Genomic DNA, 22,024 nt, shown 5'->3' with positions numbered 1-22,024 from the left:
GTCCGGCAACAGGAAAGCAATCCAGCAGTGTAGCAGTTTAGGGGTAAACGAATAGAATGGTCAGACAAGCAGAGTTTAATAACAGTATGGCAATCTAGCAGTTCAGGGGTTAAGCAAGCAGAGTGGTCAGAAAGGCAGAGTTCAATAACAGTATGGCAATCCAGCAGTTCAGGGGCTAAGCAAGCAGAGTGGTCAGACAGGCAGAATTCAATAACAGTATGGCAATCCAGCAGTTCAGGGCTTAAGCAAGCAGAGTGGTCAGACAGGCAGAGTTCAATAACAGTATGGCAATCCAGCAGTTCAGGGGTTAAAGGGTCTAGTAGTGGGAGCGAGCTACATTTATTCCAATAGCGCGACCGGACATGCTGTGACTAACCAGCAAGCCCGTGAAGCACTTTGAATATTCAAGACTCGCTCAGTAGATCCTGGAGCGGAGTCCAATGTTCAATGAAAATTCTGAAAATACTTTTACATTTTTCAAGTGTGTGCAGAATTATATAACATTATTCTGAACCTTTACTGTCTTTTTAAGCATTCAGAGTGGTCAGACTGGCAAAGTTCAATAACAGTATGGCAATCCAGCATAAAGTAACACAGCACCAAGGAGCACACAAAGCAACACCTATACTTGGGCATAGGTGAATGTAAGTGAGGTACTTACATAGCTGCAGGATTCGCGCCACAGGAGGAATCCAGACCGGCATCAGGAAGAGAGGCGCGTGGTGATGGTATCATCGCCGGCACCCGAAGCTCACCACAGCGTCCATGGCAACGGCCATGGCAACGGATGAAATGGCCAGGCGGCATGACAATAAGTAACCTAACAATTTAAAAAATAAGTAAAATTGAGTGCTCCCCAGGAATAGCCCTAGTTGGAGTAACTTATATTTTTATTTGAAGTAAATAATAAAATAACATTAAGAACAAAACTCCAACCTTCCTAGGGTAGCACTAAATATTACACATACAAATAAATTTAAAAAGAGAAAAGCTTGCATTGTTTGCAAACTTCAAGATATCAATGGAAAAGTGGCTTTAAAAAGCTTATTTTTTCCCCTTTCACACTTAGTTCAGTATGCTATAATGTTTTAGACCTAATCAACAGCTTCCGACAGTGTTTTACCTGTTTGCATGTTCAAAGGAAACCGGTTCTAAATTTATGCTGTTTGGCGTCTATTCATTTTTCATGGGATGCATCATTTTGTTCTGCTGCTATTAACAGTGAAAAATGCACCATTGGAAACTATGTTATGGGCTTCCAACATCATTTTTTCTTTTTTTGACCTTGAGCAAAATCATTTACAGCTCAATTGAAAGGAGCACTAAATTTGTACAATTCATGTAGATTATCAACAGTTCACCAATTGCTAAAGACTTGGCAATTCCTAAAGCATGTACACTGGTGCTGTGTAACAAACCATTTGTGGACATTTGTTTTTTAAATTAATCCATAGAGATAGTTGCATCTTCTTTTTGAATAAGTAAATATAAAAAATTTACTTGTAAATGACTGATGCCATGGCCCCTATTTATCAAAGGTCTTGCGGACCTGATCCGAAAGTGCGGATCAGGTCCGCAAGACCTCGCTAAATACGGAGAGCAATACGCTCTCCGCATTTAACATTGCACCAACAGCTCACAAGAGCTGCTGGTGCAACACCGCCCCCTGCAGACTAGCCGCCAATCGGCCGCCAGCAGAGAGGTGTCAATCAACTCGATCGTACTCGATTGGGTTGAATTGCGGTGATCTTTGTCCGCCTACTCAGAGCAGGCGGACAGGTTATGGAGCAGCGGTCTTTGTGACCGCTGCTTCATATTTGCTGTTTCTGGTGAGCCTGCAGGCTCGCCAGAAACACGGGGCATCAAGCTCCATTCGGAGCTTGATAGATAGGCTCCCATATGTTAATTTAATATTAATATTGTAATTTTCTGTTTCCTCCCAAATGACGAAGATATCATAAATACTGTATATCTCAGCAACATTAGTGTCTTCTGAATTTGCATCTACCTGTAAAAACATGTTTGAACTCCCACTAGTCAAGAAAAGAGTTTGCATATGTTCGGACATTGCTTATCTGTGTATCGGTCAGAAAAGGATTAGCTCGGCTCCCCAGTGCGCTATAGGTAAGTATCAAATTGTGATACTGTGCCACCTGTAGTAAGATAATGAAAACAATATGTAAATGTTAACAAATATTTAGTATTTAGTTTGTTGTAAACAATCTTAATACAAAATAGAGCAGCACAAGAATATTCTGAAAAAAATCATTTTTCAGACGATTAGTTCCAAATGTTTCGCCCGAAATTAATTATTTAGTGCTGCAAAAGTCTAGTAAGTTTTGATTTTTCAAAATCGGTCTCCTTTTCAAACTTTTAAGTTATTGATTTTGTTTTTGAATTATATCTTCTAATCTATAATTCTCAGCTAAGTCATGTTTTATTCATATTTTCATCAACTTTGTAGAGTTTTCTTTCTTCACACTCCTCTTGTTCTGTAAATTCAAAAGTTGGGAAGAGTTGGATCCTTAACCTTCTAGGGATTAGTTTCATCTCAATACATTTTTCAAAGAAGTAATGGTTCCACCAAACCTTAACTTGTTTGTACATACTTTTATGTAAAATTTTCAAGCATTATCTAAGTTAATTTTATTATACCACCCTTTTCCCCATTACTATTATCAAATAATAGAAGCACATTTAATAACAGGTATATAACTTTTATTTAAAACATCTATGACAAATCTTTCTCCTCAAGCTATATTTGTAATAGAACTCGATGCAAACTTTCTGTGCACTATGGTAATTTTGTCAAATTGGCTTCTATTCTTGCTCTCAGAAATTCCATCTGGAGTTGGTTACTGATCAAGGACCCTTTATCAAACTGCAGTTCCTTTCATAAATTACTTGGTTATTTTTGTTTACGAACCTAGTAACTTTTGTTCCTGTTTGTTCTGCCTGGCTTGATCTTGTACTGATTTATGGACTGTGTCTTTTGCCCTAAACCTTGTTTATAAGTCTGATACTTACTAATTCTCTGGCTAATGAGCTTTGGCTTGTTAAATATGGTTACCCTTTTAGATTATCCATAGGCACCTAGGCTGCTATACTGATCTCCTGGCTATTGGCCCTGGCTTGCTCCTGACCTATAGCTGCCTTCTCATCTCTGCACATCTGAATTCATTTGTAATTAAAGGTAAAAACTTTTATTTGTCATTATATAATAGCCAAACTCTGAAGACAGATTCAGTGGAGATTACAGAATCTATTACCTCCTTTGCACAACAAATTGCAGAACTTTCCCATTCCATTCAAGAATAGCAAACATCCCAGTTAAACGTGTTACAAAGAATGGAGGTTATGCAGGCCCAGAATTAATCAACTACCACTACTACAGTCCCAACTTCTTCCATTTCTGCAGATACCATGTGCGCTCAGTTGTTGGGACCAACCCTGCTTGAGCATCATATGACAATGGAACCTAACATGCAGCAATTTCACTCATTTAACACTGCATGCCAGATATTATTTTCAGTTAAACCTAATACCTATTCTATTGACTTTTGTAAGAGTTGATACTGTTATTTCCTTGCTCACTGGGAACCACAGATTTGGAAACCCAATATAGCCCAGATTGATAATTAGATTCTTAACCATTGGGAATCATATATGTTTCCTATGAGCGTATTATATGATGATCCATTACATTCAGACACATAACAGACATCTCTACGTACCCTCAAAAAGTGAAAAAGTCCATTGGAAGATTATGTGTCACACTTTTCGCCATATTTCCAGCGACACCAACTGGAATGTTCTAGCCCTTTGGGGTCAATTCTGTACAGGGCTATCTGAGGCCTTAAAAGATGAATTAGCACAAGTTGGTTCCCCCGGCTGAAGGAATACAAACACTAGTTATAGAAATTGACAGATATCTGAGAGATAGATCTATGAATCAACAAGCTTTCATTTACTCATGAGGAAACTTGTCAACAAGATGAAACAATGCAGATTGGAGCTGTTTGAGGGCCTATATCCTTAGCTGAACAATCAATATGCAAAAATCCTAATCTTTATTTGTACTGTTTTAAATCAGGTTACTTCCTAAAATTGTGTCCAACCAGACCTAAGAAGAAAAAGAGAGGGGGTTTGAAATTTACAGCTACTATTTTTCTAAACATTTATTCTGTTTCTTATTCATTTGACCTTTTGATACCTATTTATTTGCAGTGGACATCAAAGACGGTACAGATTAATGCCATAACTGACTCTGGGGTTATTATTGTAATCTCTTTGCAAGAGAAAAAGTTTTCGGTTCAGTTGCTCATAGTAGATGGCAACCCTTTGAAATCTGGTCTAGTTATGAAATAGACTGTGGCATTGTTTATTTCCCTCCATTTCCTCTGATATTGGTCTTACCTTGATTACGTTTTCACTAGTTGTATTTGTTCATACAAGAATCAATTACCCCTGAATGAACTAATATAAGGTCTTTAGTGAGAAAAGGCTAAATATATAGTTAAAGGGTATCCTTCATGAAAGGAGAGCCGGTTTGTAGGAATAGAAGTAAGGGTCTACTGGCTTTAGTTCATTCATATTGTATGTAAGCATCTACTTTGGGTTTGGCTTTCCAGGAGTATTGAATATGATGGGTTGCAGTAGAAGTACCACTTGTCTGGGGAGCTTGAGTTCTTTGAATTAAAGATAGTATTCGGTTAAAGTGTCCCTTTTGATGGAGAGATCTCCAATCTTGATGAGGATCTTAGATTGAGAGGTTTTTGAAATAGCAGTCCCTTCACTGGAGACAACAGTTTTAGGAAAGAAGATTGCTTATAGGGACACTTTGGTAAGGGAAAGTGTTAGGCAATGCCACTGCCTTGTTGGGAGAGTTTTTTTGGGTGGGATCTTATACTGGAGAGTAGTATTATGTAATAGACTGTTGTAGCAGGACCGTTAATTCATTCTGTATGAGAATGCTAAGTTTTGTTTTCACAATAAATCTCATGTGCCTAGTTTTATTTTTCACAATTCAATAAAAAATAATGGAAAATCCATGAATATACAGAATGACTGGATGTAGCTTATTCCCCACTGTTCTCCCACAACCTCCAATCTTTTTTTCCAGTTAACCAATTTAATCCCAATCTTATTTAACTTTCTGATTACCCTTACCAGCTAATCTTTCTTTTTTTTATTTTTTTTTATTTTTGTAAGGCTTTATTCCACATTTACACATAATAATATTTAACAAAAAAAGGTAAAACTACATAAAAATGTAATAAATCAGATTTGATACATTTAACCCTTAGGTATTCTTTCCTCATATTTAAATTAAAGTCCATAATAGTCCACACAAAGACCCCATCCAATTCCCTGGGGTCCTTCGCCATCCTCAAAGTAGTTTTCCTTAACAATAATAGAATCTGAAGATACAAAGTGTATATAAAGCCTAAAGAGAAAAAACAAAAAGAAAAAAAAATAACATAAATAATACCCATGGATATAAACTTACGCTATTATTTATAACATCTTCAGCAACATATAATTTTGATTGCTATTCATCGCATTCTCTCTCTCTTGGCTCATTCCAGTTTCCTTAATATTCATATAGCTTAATTTATATTTTCTTAAAATTCCTTTGAGTTTAGTACATAAATATACTCCTTATGGTTTTATTTGTTAAAGATTTTTTATATTATGATACAGATCCAACTGATCAATTAATTGATAATGTCATTTTTCCATTCAAAAGTATATACAATGCTCTAGCTTGTTCTATTGATAATTTTAAAACAGGCTTGTATAATAAAACTATTGTTGGTTCTAATGGGAGTTGTATCGATAATAATTTATTTATTTCTGTAATTATTAAAGACCAATACTCAAGTATTATTGGACATGACCACCATATATGTATCAATGTGCCTTTTCCTCCACACTCTCCCCAACACTGTCCTGAATAGTTAGGAAATATTTTTTTAACCCTATTAGGTGTTAAATACCACCGCATCAGTAATTTATAATTTGTCTCTTGTATGCTAGCTGATATTGAGGTTTTTGCGTGACGTTGGAAAATTATACTCCATTCTTTTATTGTAGGTGGTTCTACCAGTTCTCGTGACCAGGATTTGGTATATGAGGGTGGCTCTGACGTTGTGGCTGTAATTAATAATTTATATATTAATGATATTGCTCCCTTTACTAATTGATTTCCTGAACAAATTACTTCAAAGGGGGACCTTTGTCTAATTAGATCTGTTTTCTTTGGGTGAGTAGTCAAAAACGATTTGAGCTGAAGATACCTAAACCACAGGCTTAGCATTTTTACCCCTTTATTAATTAATTCCGATTGTGATTTTAATATATTACCATTCATAAGTGTATAAATTGGAAGCAAATCATCTAAGGTTCGTATATTAATTTCTTCTATAGATGCACAAAATGATAGAGAATCATTCAATAAAGTAGGTGTAAGCAGAGAGGGAATTGTTGTGATTGGATTTTCCAATTTAAGAATAGTATTCCAAGTTCGTAACACTTCTTTTAATATAGGGTATTCTTGCATTACTTTCGGCCAAGCTCTTATTGGTAGCCAACATTTACCTCCTAATTGTTTACATTGAATTAAGTTATGCTCCAGTTGTACCCATTCTTTCTGTTCTATGTTCTTACACCAATCAATAATGCTTTGTAATATTGATGCTCTCCTATACTTTATTAAACATGGTACCCCTAACCCTCCCTTATCCTTAGGGAGATACAAGGTTGCTCTGGATACTCTCGGAGTTGTTCCGTACCATATATATTTATTCAATAGGGATTGAAATTTAGTAACATAAGAAATTGATAAAGGAATTGGTAATGTCTGGAATAAATATAACAATCTTGGTAGAATAGTCATTTTTACGGCTTGAATTCTCCCAAGCCAAGATAGATTTCTATTTTTCCACCTATTTATTTAAATTTGAGTTTCTTTAAACAATTTATCATAATTTAATTTAACTAGGTCTTTCTAATTAGTTGCTATAATAATCCCCAGATATTTTATCGTATTTGAAGTGGTTTTTGCCAGCTATTCTTTCTAGGAGAAAACATTAGGCTTCTTTAGGATAGCATGGAAAATGTCAGAGATTGATCATTTCAACTGACATTACACAAGTCCATTAAGTAAATATGAAAAGAGGGTTAACCATGAACCTTATGGTGTCAATTTCATCTATGAATTTAGAGTTAAGTTTATTCATTTGTAGATCCTTAATTTCATTTCATGCTAAACTTGATTTTCACCCTCTCCTTTTATACTGTATATCTGATATACTGTTGTCATTTAGGTGAGCATCTGAGTGTTCAGTGTTTTTGTGGCAGGTATTACCTTGGCACACATGTTCTACTCCATTTGCAAGGTAAGGTTTAAATGTCTTCATTCTGTTATCTATTGATGCATCACTATATTTAGAGGCTTAATATCATTCTTAGAACCATATAGGTAGTATTCAAATGTCCATTAAACACAGTAGAAGTGCATAATCAACAAGTACATAATAAAAGTATAATGCATAGCATTGAATTTTACAGAGCAGTATATTTTGTTTTTTACATATTTCAAGATTTATTTAAAATTTCCATCCCCTCTATCATGTGACAGCTTTCAGCCAATCCCATACTCATATATTTATACACTGCAATCTCTTGCACATGCTCAGTAGGAGCTGGTGCCTCAGAAATTTGTATAGCAATACTGCACAATTTGATAATGGAGGTAAATTGGAAAATATCTTAAAACTGCATGCTCTATCTAAATTATTAAAGTTAAAAATTTTTTTTAATGTTCTTTAAGGTAAATTCATCATTTCATCACTTCAATCTGTGCTCACAAATCTTTTAGCTTACCAGTTAGTTGATAAGCATTTTTCTTTTCTTTTTCATTCTTTTTTTTTTTGTTGCTTTTATTTATTTTATTTTTTTTTGCTTTTTAACTGAAAACGTTGAGGTTCAAGAGGGGTTCATGACACCCACCACTGGTCAGATATTTGATCTTTGATCACATTTTTGTTTCTATACTGACTGCTCTAACCATTGCCCTGTCTACCTGTGTTAAACTTTCCCTACCTGCTATGACTGTTGTGTTTGCTTTACTATGATTTTTTACATGAATTAGTTATTTATTTACAGACTGGTAGTACTTATTGGGCTCAATTACATATGTGGCGCCGCCCGCAAAAGCTTGCGCCGCCGGTTTTTACGCGATTTTGGTATTACATATACGGCATAGCATACAAGTTACGAGCGTATATTTCACCCGTCGGCCGTATTTTTTTCTCCAATAGATTAACATAGAACAGCCGGCAATTTGGTATCCAATATACAGCGTAAGGAATTACATGCGCAGAATTCAGAAAATCTACACCATTCTCATCTCGCCACACATTGCAGGTGCAGCAACCCTTGCACAGACTAAAAAAACAACGTAACTCCCTGGAAGCCTTAATAAACACATACATTTAAGCAGCATCTCAAATAGTTAAAGGGACAGTATACTATGAGATTTGTTTTTTTTTAAGCTTTATTTGTGTATTTGTAATAGCTGATTTTGTATTTTGAAGCCACTACCTAATCAAATGCCCGGAGCTTGTAGGTATGATCATATCTCATTACTTTATCACATTGTGTACATATACTTGCTTATTTACTTTATATTTCTTCTTAAAACAATCACCAATACTTGGAGAGAACAATGGGAAATCACAATTGTATTACCTTTATCTCTTTAGAACCCATTGGGAGTGTAATTTATTCTACTGTTAACACAGCTTGGCATTGATGTTACAATATATAATGGGACATTCAACTCCAAAGAAAACCTTCTTGTTTCAAATAGGGCATGTCATTTCAAATAACTTTCCAATTTAATTCTAACACCAATTTTGCTTTGCTCTCTTGGTATTCTTAGTTGAAAGATAAACCTAGGATGGCTCATATGATAATTTCTAAGACCTTGAAGGCCGTCTCTTTGCAATTGTGTCAAACAAATCACAAACAACACAACCGCTCACCTGCAACCATTAAAACACCTGATAATGCACACCTATCAGTAACATCAGTATTTTATATACCCATGTGTCAATTTATATTGGATGTGAGATACATTGATTTACATCCTAGTAGTGAATATTACTATATGTACCCTTCATAAATATTAGTGTAATAAAACACACCTTACATGAATGTGTATGACAATGACATGGTAAATAACAGAGGACAAGGTGTATGGTGAACTATAATAATATTTATTTATTTTTTTGGCTTCTTGGATGAGGGAGCTGAGGTGCCTGTAGTGGATTTCCTTGTTTTCCTGGTTTTAGAAGATTCTGGTGTTTCTACTGGTGTGCTGGCCACAGATGACTGGAGGCAGTGTTCTGCTGGTGTGTAAAGTGCTCAACCAACACAACCAAGAGTTGATTTTGTTCTCTCCATCTATTGTCCATCTGCATCTGCATATCAGACAGAATTCTCATCATCTATGACTGGTTCTGAACACCTGCACTTAATGATGCTGCCATGTCCCTCTGCAGCTCTATGCTATATTGTTGTATCCTCTCTTGCCTCCTGAAGAACCTCTCTTGGCCTCTTTGTATCTCAGTGCTTGTTATGAGCCTCCTCTGGAATGTATTCCTCACCCAGGAGAGAATACAATGCATCCACAGGCTCTTGAGCAACAGGGCTTCTAGTTGCTTGTTGGGCATGTTCACCTGCATCTGCTTGTGCTTGTGGGGCATGTTCATCTGCATCTACTGGTGCTTGTTGGGCATGTTCACCTGCATCTACTGGTGCTTTTTGGGCATGTTCACCTGCAGCTACTGGTGCTTGTGGGGCATGTTCACCTGCAGCTACTGGTGCTTGTTGGGCATGTTCACCTGCAGCTACTGGTGCTCATGGGGCAGGTTCAGCTGCATCTGATGGTGCTTGAGGTGCAGCTGTAGTTTCGGATATATTTCCATCTGCAGATGGTGGAGCTCATCAAATGGATGATGATGGGGTGTTCGTCCCATAGATGAGGATGGGGGAGGTCGTCACATGGATGAGGATGGGGGAGGTCGTCCCAATGATGAGGATGGGGGAGGTAATCCCATGGATGAGGATGGGGGTGGTCTCATGGTTGATTGATAGTCCCACTGATGACCAGTGTGTGACCACTCAGCCTCTCCAATTAGCACTTTTTGTGACATAGTCTGTGGGTAAAATCCATGACTGACATGAGATTGTGTTGTGGGGGGGGGGGTAAACACATGGACCCTTTGTGGCTGTCTTGGCTCCCCCCTCAAAGCCAAAGGAAGGATATTCCTCTGGCCAGGAATCCTGCCAGGGGTCATATGTCAATGGCGGTCACTCCCAGGTCCTCAACTGAAGCCATCCAACCATGCTCCTGCCTGGGAGCATACTGTTCTTGTGGTTGCCTGAAGACTGGTGGTGGTGGTGGTGGCGTGGATGTTTGCATCCCCGTGACAGGAGGTTCTGTGGAGGAGTGAAAGGATGAGAGGGATTAGTACAGTCAGATATTTGTCCATGTGGGCATACAGTTACATGTGGCTTGTGGCCTGTGTTACTCTGAGACATGTTAGTATTGCACTATTCCACCTCATATCATGAATTGCATTGTGTTAAGTAGCAGTAATGTCAAGTTTAATTGTAGATGTTTTTGTTAGTACGCCAAATACCATGCTCCTCATCATATACATGAATGTGTGATATTAAAGGATGTTATATCTAAAATACATATAATACTGTTGTGTGGGATGTTACTCATTAGCATGCTGTGCTGTGGTTGCTGCTCCTGAGTCACAAGCCCCTGGAAGTCCATGGACTGCTGTGATACTCAGGGACCTGCGTATCATCTTCTGTCAGGTATTATACTCTATATCCAGGAATGGACCAACGCCTGTTCCCTTCTGGTGCATAGCTTCCTGCCCCATCTTTTCTTTGAACCGAAATATAGATGGCTATAAGGTTGTTGACAGCTTTGTAGGTTAGGGTCAGTATTTTAAACGGAATTCTAGATCAAATGGGTAGCCAAAGCAGGGTCTGGCAGAGTGGCACAGCCAAAGAGGATTGGTAACTTAAGTGAATTAACCTAAATTAAATATTTATTATAGACTAGAGGTGGGAGTAGGTTACAGTAGTCAATTTGAAACAAATTATGTGAAATCATTAATATTTTAGTGGTGTCTTGGATAAGGAGAGGGTGAAATCTTAAGATTTTCCGCAGACCAATACAAGAACTTCTATGTGTGGAGTAAATCCTAACAAAATACCACAAAATTATTTTTAATTGAGAAACCACTGTATATGATACCATATAAGGGTTAGATTGAATGTTTCCTAATTTAATTAAACTACAAGCATATTATAACAAAAATGTTCAGTATGTTTCAGTTTTACTTGATGAGACCAAGAGTACAAGCTGTGTCATTGTCATTTGGAAAAGATGACTTAAACTATACATTTATTTCACAGCAAAGCAAAATAATGCTTCAAGAATGACATTAACTACTAATTATTATTTCACTTATATTAAATATTATACCAGAACTGTGTTTTCAGAATATATTAGTCAAGGCCTCTATCAAACTGTGTGCTGAGTCTGGCCAATAAAGTTATCATGTAATTATCATTAACTTGTATTCAATTATTAATTCTTCCTCAAGGGTTGTTTGGCCTAAGTATCTCATCTAAATGTGGAGGCTTGGTTCATCAGCAAGGGGAGAGGTAATCATTGCCAGCATGAATAATTGAACTTTAATAATTTTAACTGCAGTTAGAAATCATTTCACACACTTGTTACATGACCAGAGTGCCTGCAGCTCAGAAGTTGATAGGTTCTTCTTTTGCTCATCAAATTCTATATAAAAGGAAAAAAAGCATTGAATATTTTGACAAGGTAGTTGAAATTATGTTGAAAACTGTGAATAGCTTCCCCCCCAGAAAGGATCTGAAGCTCATTAGATTAATAATTTGTAGGTTTTTTTTTTCATTTAAGAATACTTTGTTTCATTTTTATGCAACTCTATTTCTCAACCACTTTGTCACAGAACTAATATAACTACAATTTGTCAAATTCTATTCATTTATATTTTTCTTTTCATGCAACTATCTTTTCTTTACCAAATTTGTGGTTACTGTGGGCCAAATTATGAGTTGAGCGCCAAATTGTGTATTTGTGAGGGGGATATTTGCGCTTCACTTGTAATACCAGCGCAGGCAAATGTGTGCTGGTGTTAGAAGTGAAGTGCAATGCGAAAAGATTGCATGGAAGCTTTGCGCTCATGAGAGAGTGCTTTCATAGGCTCCAAAGGGAGCCTCGTTCTGATGCCAATTGACACGTCACAGAACCTAGTGCAGCGAAGGGGGTAAGTTACGCAGTGTTGGGCAGCAAAGTTTAAATATATATGTAGATGAATATATATATATATTTATGTTTAAATATATTTGTATATAAGCATATACATATATATTAACAGTTTTAACACAGTCCAAATAGACTGCAATGTAAAGGCACATCAGCTCACTTTAACCCCTTATAACTGCTTCGTGAAGTTATTTAAAAAAAAAAAAAAAAGATGATACTATTTTCTTTTTTTATTAAAGAAAAACTAAACTTTGTTTGGGGGGCATTTTTTTCATTAACCAAAGATCTGATCCCTGGTTAATGAATGCTAGCACAAAGTGCTACAGGGATTTCAGCTCTGTTCATCTGTTTATATGGACTGCCATCAGCACCCAGTACATTGTGTTTTTTCCCAAACATTGGGTTGGTATGTAACCCTATATACTTATTTACTAAGCAGTCAAGCTACTTATTCTGCACGAGCATTCAGGCTCGTCAGAATTAGGAGTTAAGAAGCAGTGGTCGTAAGAACGCTGCTCCGTAAACTCGTCCGCCACCTCTGAGGTGGCGGACAGCAATCATCCCGATCAGATATGATCAGTATAATAAGCTGAACAATAAAGGTAGTGTGTTTCTGTTATGATTTCGTAGAAAACTTTCTCGTGAGCCCACCCAGTAGGTATCAATATTAGTGATGTCGCGAACTTAAAAATTTTGGTTCGCGAACGGCGGACTCGAACTTCCGGTATTGTTTGCGAACCGGTGAATCTTCAATAGGCAGGCGAACTCTTAAACCTATAAGGACTCTTTCTGGCCACAATAGTGATGGAAAAGTTGTTTCAAGGGGACTAACACCGGGACTGTGGCATGCTGGAGGGGGATCCCTGGCAAAACTCCCATGGAAAATTACATAGTTGATGCAGAGTCTGCTTTTAACCCATAAAGGGCCTAAATCACCTAACATCCCCAAATTGTTTGCAATAACATGCTTTAAAACATCAGTTATGATGTCGTATCTATCAGGTAGTGTAAGGGTTACGGCCGCTTCACAGTGACAGAGCAAACTCCAAGTGTAACGCACCGCAAATAACCACAAACAGTCCATTTGCACAACCACGAGATAGATAGATTTGATAGATAGATACATAGATTACATAGCTCGATTGATGCAATATACATATGATCGATACAAATTACATAGATCAATAGATGCAATATCCATTTGATAGATACGAATTACATCGATCAATAGATGCAATATCCATTTGATAGATACGAATGTTATCGATCCAAAGATGCAATATACATTTGATAGATACGAATTACATCAACCAAAATATGTAATATACATTTTATTGATCCGAATTACATCGATCAATAGATGCAATCTACATTTGATAGATACGTTTGATAGTTCGTTTGATTTGATAGCTAAATAGATAGATTTGAAAGATATATAATTTCCCTGACAGAGTATAACAATAAGACATGCAGTCTGTGACCCGTGGTGTGTTAAGTAGTACTATTCTTAGCAGTTTACTACAACCTGTTACTCCCCCTATCGGGGGAGGTCTATATGGCCTTCATTTTTGGAACCGTGAGATGGAAGAAGATGATTGGTCTGTCCTCCTACTTCAAATTTGTCAAAAACACAAGTGGCTGTCTCAAAACAGTCCGGACACAAGATAGATAGATAGATAGATAGATAGATAGATAGATAGATAGATAGATAGGATAGATAGATATACATAGGTTGATAGTTAGAATTGATAGAAGAGAAATAGATAGATTTGTTAGTTATATAATTACCCTGACAAAGTATAATAATTAAACATGCGGTCTTGGACCCATGGTAACTAGGTTGTGTTAAGTAGCACTATTCTTAGCACTTTCAGCCCTGTAACTCCTCCTATCGGTGGGGGTCTATATGGCGTGTATGATTACCCTGACAAAGTATAACAACAAGACACGCGGTCTGGGACCCATGGTAATTTGGTTGTGTTAAGTAAAACTTTTCTTAGCACTTTAATCCCTCTTACTCCCCCTTTCGGTGGAGTTCTATATGGCCTGCATGATTACCCTGACAAAGTATAACAACAAAACATCTGGTCTAGGACCCATGGTAACTAGGTTGTGTTAAGTAGTACTATTCTTAGCACTTTCATCCCTGTTACTCCCCCTATCAAGGGAGGTCTATATGGCCTGCATGATTACCCTGACAAAGTATAATAAGAAAACATGCGGTCATGGACCCATGGTAACTAGGTTGTGTTAAGTAGTACTATTCTTAGCACTTTCAGCCCTGTAACTCCCCCTATCATGGGAGGTCTATATGGCCTGCATGATTACCCTGACAAAGTATAACAACAAGACACGTGGTGTTGGACCCATGGTAACTAGCTTGTGTTAATTAGTACTTTTCTTAGCACTTTAATCCCTGTTACCCCCCCCTATCGGCGGAGGTCTATATGGCCTGCCTGATTACCCTGACAAAATATAATAATAAGACATGCGTTCTGGGACCCATGGTAACTAGGCTGGCACAGAGCAATTAACCAAAAGACTGAAAAAAACTGAAGTATATGCTGTGAGCCTGACAGACACAGGCCTGATAGAAAATGAAATTAGATTACACTAGCAAAACTTTTTTTTTAAATTTAAAATAATGTTATAAGCGGATATGACCACTGGTGGCTGGCACAGAGCAATGAACCAGAGTATATGCTGTGTGACACAGGCCTGATAGAAAATGAAAATAAATTACACTAGCAAAATAATTTCCAATTTTTGTTGGTTAAATTTAAACTAATGTTGTTAGGCAGATATCAGTGGTGGCACTAATCACAGCATATGCTGTGAGCCTCACATACAGGCTGAAAGCCAGGCAAATGCTACTAAAAATACTAAGAAAAAAAAAACAAAAAACGGATGAAGTTATAGCCCTCAAAAGGGCTTTTTGGGGTGCTGTCCTTGCAGCAGAGATGAGATGAGTCCTTCAGGACTGTAGTGGACACTAAATACACTAGCCTAGCTATCTATTTCCCTATAATGTCAGCAGCAGCAGCACTAAACCTCCTCTCACTAAGAAAGCAACGTCGTAATGACTCTAAAATGGCTGCTGGCAAGAAGCTGTGAGGGTCTGTGAGGGAGTGTCTGATGCTGATTGGCTCTAATGTGTCAGAAGGCTGTGACATACAGGGTCAAAGTTTCCTCAATGATGACACATAGGGGGCGGATCGACTGCGAACGCGAACAAGCTAAGTTCGCAGTGAACCATTCGCGGCGAACAGTTCGGGACATCACTAATCAATATGTGGCTATGAAAGCTGTCTTTAGTAGAACTATTCTGAAGGTCTACCTGAGGGTATTAGCTATCTACCACTGACTGGAACACAGTTAATTAGAGATTACATCTTGCTTCAGTTTTCTTTTATAAAGCAATTGTAAGTGTGTCCCCATAGGGTACACAAATCAGAGTAGATTATGCAGTTAACTGACGGTTCTAGTTCTTATAATATGGCCACAATGTTAAACTGTGCAGATAAGTGATACCAGTTTTGGTGCTAGAAAAATTTGGTGCATAAGGGAAAGCCTATTAAGGCATATGGTGCTGCTAAGTATCCATATATGTGCTGTGCAAAATTGTTCAAAAGTTGCAGTCTTTTTCAATTCTGTAATGGATTTAATGCATTGTGCTTGGGGCTATATATATAAACGTGCAGTCATTTATAAAGCATGGCTCCTGTTATCTTACCCCATTCGTAGCGGACTGGTAGAGAAAAATAAAAAATAAAATACTGCATCACGCAGCTATGCTGGATGTCCACTTGTTATGCTCGTCAATGTTGGCACTTCAGAAAACCTGGGATTCCAAGAAAGGGTATGTGCACAGGTAATTTTAGAATTTTCCTGTCCATTTAAGGACTTAGTCTACAGTAATATAGCCACCTCCATTTTCACGCCCACTTGGACACCTATATTCCAAGATGTCGCTGCGCAGGAATTCTAAAGCAGACAAACATCTAAAACCTAGCAATATTCCTAACACAGTGAACACTTTTTTTAAAAGCACTGACAGGAAAAAAAGGCGTACACCCCTCAAATAAATAACGAGGAAGAATATCTATCAGACAACCAAGATATTTCACAAGTTCCACCGACTTCAGCAAGCTTAATAACACAAATCTGATGATGGCCCGTAACCCTGAAGGCCATGGAAGCCCTCGTAAACCAAGTCCAATCCTGCATTAAGAATGAATGCGCAGAATTGAAAAAAGATATAAATGAACTGGGTTTTCGAGTTGAAAAATTGGAGGATGATCGAGAAGAATTGGTTGAAGAAATGTCTGACATGACTCATTAAATTGAAATTTAGCAAGTACAGATCACGGATTTGGAAAACAAATTAGACGACATTGAAAATAGAGCAATCTCCGCATCCACGGTGTTCCTGAGTCAGTGAAAGGAGAAGATATCCATAAACACCTACAAAATCAGTTTCAATCATTAGCTATCGCTAACCAACAAGTAATAGAGGGAATACCACTTGAAAGAGAGCCCAAAGCCAAGTGATAACCAACCTCCTAGAAACATTGTTGAGTACATTCACAGCTACAGAGATAGAGAGAAGATATTTCAGTTAGCAAGAGCACAGCCCACCTTCTTCTACATGAGTGCTTAAATCAAAATATTTTAGGATCTTTCTGTAAGAACACTTCAAATGAGAAAAGATTATGCCTTCCTCACTACTCATCTATGATCCTTAAAAATACATTACAGATGGGGTTTCCCAGTCTCTCTGCAAATCATCAAGAATGGGAAGCGTTATAAATGTTCTAATCCTGCAAATGCAATTGACTTTTGCAAACAGCTGGACATACCCCTTCCAGAATCTCTGTCCACCTCTTCAAAAAAGACATACCTATACCACCTAAGCCACAAAGGAGGCTGTGGTCTGAAATCACTAGCAAACAGAACAAGAAGAAACAATGTATTGACTTACCTAACCCTCTGGACACTTCTTGAAACATGGTAGTAGTGTTCGTGTTCTTTGAAGTTAGTAAGTATGGAGCTTCGGGTATTCTTACCTGGAAGCTGTAATAACATCATTTATATAGACTCTTATGCCTGCAGACTACCCTTTCTTTGGGGTATGGATGGGATATTGGTTCTCCTTACTAAGTTTTACCTAATGTTATAGAATAACTACTGTTTGTTCTAATCTAACACTAATATGTATCACTGTTTCTTTCTAATACTGATATTTGATGCTAATAGGTTATATTATAACCTATTAACAAGGGAGTTATTATATATGGATAACAAAATATACAGAACAGCGACTGATATATAATTGGAACTGTAACAGAGAGGCAGTAGGATCTGTAATATATTTTGGGTAGGCAGAGACAAGCAAGTAACTACTCTTGGTAATTGTAGCAGAGAGGCAGTAGGATCTGTAATATCTTTTTGGCAAGCAGAGACAAGCAAATAACTACTCTTGGTAATTGTAGCAGAGAGGCAGTAGGATCTGTAATATCTTTTTGGTAAGCAGAGACAAGCAAATAACTACTCTTGGTAATTGTAATAATAACCCCTTTCCACCAAGAACTAGACGACACATAGCTTGGGAGTCAACAACAACTATTTCTTCAACAGAACAAAAATAACAAACAGTTTTTAAAAACCAGTCTCCCCTACAAGGGGTTTTCCAACTGAAACAGCAGGGAGTTTAAACAGTAACATACAGTTTAACATACATTTTAACCATTAGCCTAAATAACAATTCCTGCATAGTTCATAAGTGCCGAGTTTTGCCACAATGCTCCCCCAGAACCAAGCCAGCATACCCAGTCTGATCCCAACGGATTGACTTGGGGAGGTCCGGAGGAGTGTTCACAGATCAAGGTTCAAGTTCAGTTTGTCTGGACAACCCGTTGGCGTTGCCGTTTTGCTTCCCAGGTCGGTAATGGATTGTTAAGTCAAACGGCTGCAGCGCCAAACTCCAGCGCAACAGCCGGGCATTGTCTCCGGATACCCTGTTCAGCCACACCAACGGGTTGTGATCTGTGAGCAGGGAAAATTGTTGTCCATATAGATATGACTGAAGTTTCTTGAGGGCCCACACCACGACCAGGCATTCCTTTTCGATGGTGGCGTAGCTTACTTCTCGGGATAAAAGTTTCCTGCATAGGTAGGCCACAGGATGCTCGCTGCCATCAGCCCCAACTTGGCTCAGCACGGCTCCCAATCCAAACATAGAAGCATCTGTATGGACGAGAAAGCGTTTAGTTGGATCCGGGGCAGCAAGGATAGGGGCATTTACGAGAGCGTTTTTCAGTTCTTGGAATGCTTGTTCACACTCTGGGCTCCAGGTAACAATCTTAGGAAGGTTTTTACGGGTGAGGTCGGTGAGGGGTTTGGCTAGGGTACTATAATTAGGTACAAACTTCCTATAATAGCCTGCGGTACCTAGAAAGGCTAGCACTTGGGTCTTGGTACGGGGAGTGGGCCACTTGGCTATGGCCTCTACCTTGGCCAGTTCAGGCTTCTGCTGCCCACTACCTACTCGGTGCCCTAGGTACTGGACCTCCGCCATCCCTATATGACATTTGCTAGGCTTAAGGGTTAATCCTGCCTCCCTAATGCGATCTAGGATCGCCCCTATATGGTTCAAATGCTCTTCCCAGGAGCTGCTAAATGTAGCTATGTCGTCTAAATAGGTGCATGCGTACTCGTGGGACCCATCCAGTAGCTGATCTACCATTCACTGGAAAGTAGCCGGAGCGCTCTTCATCCCGAATGGCATGACCTTGAATTGGTACAGGCCAAACGGGGTGACGAATGCTGATTTGGGGATGGCATCCTCAGCTAGTGGGATCTGCCAGTACCCCTTACACAGATCTATGGTGGTGAGGTACTGGCCTCGTGCCATTTTATCTAGGAGCTCATCTATCCGGGGCATAGGGTAGGCATCAGAGACGGTTTTATCATTAAGTTTCTGGTAGTCTACGCAGAAGCGGGTCGTGCCGTCCCGCTTCGGCACTAGAACTACCGGCGAGGCCCAGGGGCTGTCCGAGTGCTCAATCAATCCTAACTGTAGCATCTCGTCAATCTCCTTCCGTATATGTTCTCTCACCGATTCTGGTATGCGGTAAGGAGGTTGACGCATGGGGAGGTGACCTGGGGTTTCTACCCTATGGGTGGCCAGTCGAGTATATCCAGGCACGTTGGAGAACGTGTCTCTCTTTTCCTGTAGTAGCTCTGCTATTTGAGCTCGTTCCCGAGGACTTAACCGCTCACCCAATTGTACCTCTCCCAGACCTTCGTTCCGGTTCTTCATTCCTAGGAGGTCGGGAAGAGGTAAACTGTCTGTGTTGTCCGCGGCAGGGGTGCAAATAGCATTCACCTCCTCTGCGCGTTCATGGTACGGCTTCAACGTATTTACATGGAGCATGCATCTACCGCCTGCTCCAGTACATGGGCCGATCACATAGGTGGTGTCACAGATTTGTTCCACTACCTTGTATGGGCCCTGCCAGGAGGCCTGCAGTTTATCATTTTTGACCGGTTTTAAGATTAGCACCTTCTGCCCAGTCTAAAAACTGCGGTCCCTGGCGCCCCTATCATACCATCGGTGCTGACGGGTTTGAGCCGCCTGAAGGTTGGAGCGGACGGTCCGAGTCAGGGCCTCCAGGTGCTCCCTAAACTCCAGCACGTATGGTACGATAGGAGTACCGTCACTAGTGACTTCCCCCTCACAATGCTCTCGGATTAAGTCTAGGGGACCCCGTACCCTCCTTCCGAATAATAATTCAAAGGGAGAGAACTCTGTAGACTCCTGAGGTAGCTCCCGGTAGGCGAAAAGCAAATGGGGTGCAAACCACTCCCAGTTCTTCTGAGTATCCATGAACGTGCGGAGCATCTGTTTTAGTGTTCCATTAAACCGTTCACAGAGCCCATTAGACTGGGGGTGATAAGCGGAATTTACAATGGGTTTCACCCCACATGCTCACCACAACTGGGGGGGTAATCTCGGCTGTAAACTGGGTGCCCCGGTCCGAAATAATCTCCCAGGGAAATCCCATGCAGGAGAAGATTCTGATGAGGGCATCCGCCACGGTCTCGGCATGAATATTAGCCAGAGCCACTGCCTCGGGATATCGGGTGGCATAATCCACGACCGTGAGTATATACCTCTTCCCCGAGGGGCTAGGCTTGGCTAGGGGGCCAATGAGGTCCACTGCCACTTGACTAAAAGGCTCCTCTATTATGGGGAGGGAGTGTAGCTTTGCCTTATATCGGTCTCCTAATTCTGAATTAGGTGGTGCTTCGTCTGACTAACTCCTAGGTGGCCTGACAGCGGAATATCATGGGCAACCCGTAGCAGTTCTCGTCTATACCTCTGAGGTACTATTAACTGCTGAACAGACAGGGGAATAGATCCAGCCACTATCTTCTCTGCATACCTGTACAGTAACCCCTTATCCCAACCATACCTCTCTCCTTCCAACCCCGCCTGATTCTGGTCTACCTTATCACTATATACTTGCAACGAGGGGTCAGTGGCCACTTCGCTACCAAACTCTAGTGGAGGGGCCCAAGAGACATTAGGGGGGTGATTGCTTACCTGAGCCTCAGAGTGATCAGCCAGTGCGTTGGTGCGGGTCTGTTGTCGGGTAAACACGGGCAGTACTGCTTGTGGGGAGGTTCGGGGTGCAAATGCTGAAGTCAGCTCCCCTAAGTCGTTGCCCAAAATAACTTCTGCGGGCAAATTTTGCATAAGGCCCACTTCTACGTTCCCCGACCCTGCTCCCCAATCCAAGTGTACTTTGGCCATGGGAATCTTGTAAATGGCTCCCCCGGCCACCCGGACAGCTACACAGTCTCCGGTGAGTTGATTGGTAGAAACTAAATGTTGCCGGAGCAAGGTTATGGTGACCCCAGAGTCACGCAGCCCTTGGACACGTCGGCCCTCTATATAGACCACCTGGCGGTGGCTTTGTAGGTTGTCTGAAGCGGCCTGTACTGGGTTTACCTTGTGTAAGATGCCCAAGGGTTCCTCGTGGAAGACTGCAGGTTGGGTCTGTAGTCGGGGCTCGTTCTGGTAGCAGTGTACAGCTGCCTGGTTGTTTGACAAGTTGTTCTGGTTGTTCCAGGTGGATCAGTTCTTGTTCCTGGGACAGTCTCTCTGAATGTGCCCTTGTTGGTTACAAAGATGGCAACGGATAGCTGATCGAGTCTGGTATCAGGGAGGGGGTGGGTAGATTCCCCCTCCAGGATGGGGTAGCAGAGGTGTGGGGGTTGGGGTGACCCCAATACTGGAGCGTTGCTGTGTTCGTTGAGCTCTCCGAGCATCTTGGTATTCGTCGGCCAAGGTCGCTGCGGTATGTACCGTGCACGGTTTTCGATCTCTCAGCCAGTTTTGCAATTCAGTGGACACCCCTTGGAAGAATTGCTCCATCAACAGGAGTTGTAAAAGGTCTTCCAACTGGGTGACTTGGGCTGCCTGCAACCAGCCTTTAGCGGCCCTGGTTAGCCGATGCGCCCACTCAGTGTGGGTATCTTTCTCCAGCTTCTTCAGGTCTCGGAACCGCTGTCTGTATGCCTCCTGGGTAATAGCATACCTAGTCAGGATGGCCTGTT

This window comes from Bombina bombina, chromosome 5, assembly GCF_027579735.1.
Source record: "Bombina bombina isolate aBomBom1 chromosome 5, aBomBom1.pri, whole genome shotgun sequence".
NCBI lineage: Eukaryota > Metazoa > Chordata > Amphibia > Anura > Bombinatoridae > Bombina > Bombina bombina.
The sequence above is the reverse complement of the archived record's forward strand: the minus strand, read 5'-3'. Positions refer to the sequence as shown.